At 45.9% G+C, this 1703-nt stretch overlaps 1 protein-coding gene across 2 annotated transcripts in view; it reads right to left on the reverse strand.

The window, feature by feature from the left end:
• The window catches only part of PLCE1 (phospholipase C epsilon 1), a 149507-nt gene extending 148929 nt beyond the window's left edge, over nucleotides 1–578 (reverse strand). For both annotated transcript variants that reach the window (XM_072424415.1, XM_072424414.1), the window contains exon 1: nucleotides 437–578. The gene's annotated coding sequence lies outside the window, so the exon portion shown is untranslated. The remainder of the gene's footprint in view (nucleotides 1–436) is intronic.
• Between the last annotated feature and the right edge of the window lie 1125 nt (nucleotides 579–1703).

Here is a 1703-nt window from a genome sequence, read left to right on the forward strand (position 1 = left end):
GTGCAGAATGGCCCCAGGGAATGGGGGGAAAGTGCAGAATGGCCCCAGGGAATGGGGGAAGTACAGAATGGCCCAAGGGAATGGGGGAAAAGTACATAATGGCCCCAGCAGCAACATGCGCTACTCTTTCATTTCTTTTATCTCCTGTTATTGCCAAAAAAAAGTCCCATGCACATTGATAAGTACACAAGTCACCTGCATACATCCTAATTCTTTATCTGATACCACTATAACATATTCCAGTCCACACAAGTGCACACAATCCTCCAGGCCATGTAGTAATTACCCCACAATGAGACTACGGGGCTACCCTGTCCATAGAAACCCCAGCAAGTCCCCATACCAGTGCACTGTGGCTGTAGAAAAGTACGTTCAGTCAGCTAAATACAATAAAAGTCAGGGTTAGTACAAGAGAAGTGTGAAGCATTGCACTCACCCTGCAGTCTCCTCACATAGCGCTCTGTGTACACCGGCTCCGTGCCGCCAGCACTCCGGACAGGTCACGTGTTCAGAGGGGGAGAGCCCGGGCTGTGTGGACTGAGCTGGCGCGCGCTCCCCCCTCAGCCTGTGAGACGCCCAGCTCAGGGAAAATAAAACATAAACAAAGCTCCCCTTTAATAAAAGTAAAACTTTACCTTCCCCACAGGTGATATGTTATATATCTGTGCTCCTCACTCTATTACCAATACCAAAGCATACCTCCCAGTCATGTCACACCGTGCATATACATATCATTTCTGCACTGACTTCATTAGCTGGGGACATGGCGGCAGTGACAGGGAAATCATCATTAAACACCTTGTCCTGATAATACTGTCATCCCATGTCCACAGCTCGCCATTGACACACAATAGGAACCTCAGCAATATTCATCAGTCATACAAACATTTTCTGCTCTCAGAATAGTCCAGTCCTGGCAGTATGTTCACCCAGCTTACATGCCATAGGTCAACAAACTCAGCACCAGGAGATGTGCCACTGAATGTAGACATAGCCATGACCTTGTCATTAGGAATGTTATCTCTTGTTTTGAAAAATACTGAAAGCAGACTTCATTGCACTTTCCCCCAGCTACTTGCTATCACTGCTCAAATACTGTGTGCAGAAATCTCTGTAATATGAAGCATGCACAGGGTTTCATCGAAGAAATTCTAGACGCCAGCTTGAACTTCGGAGGAAATTTCCACTCGTCATGTACAAGTCATATACTGTATGTGTCTGCAGGACAATATTATTAAAGCGTACCTAAACTTAACAACTTCACTTTACATACTTCTATATTAAGGAAAAATGTTGTTTGGTTTTTCTTTTCTTAGGGAGCAGCACCTACCCTTTAAGTCTTCATCACTGCAGCGATCAAGACTTAAAGCGTACCTAAACTCAAACTCACTTTTTTTTTTAAGTGTAACACCCCTGATTCTTGAGAATGAATAGGAGCACAAAACCTCCCGGGATACCTACATCATGCATGCTGGGAGGCTCTTGGATGCTCCTCGGGCATGCGCAAAAGGAGTCTTTTTGTGAAAAGGGAAACAAGTTGCTGATGTCACGCGTGCGCAGTGAGATCGGCAAGTTTTTGTCCCATCTACAACACCCAATCTCGTGCATGGGTCGGGTGACATAGGAAGAAGAACCAGGAAGAAGAGGAGAAAATGGCAGCCTGCCAGGGGGAAGATGGATGCCAGGATGAAGCAGAACCCAAT

Source organism: Pyxicephalus adspersus, chromosome 10 (assembly GCF_032062135.1).
Source record: "Pyxicephalus adspersus chromosome 10, UCB_Pads_2.0, whole genome shotgun sequence".
Lineage (NCBI taxonomy): Eukaryota > Metazoa > Chordata > Amphibia > Anura > Pyxicephalidae > Pyxicephalus > Pyxicephalus adspersus.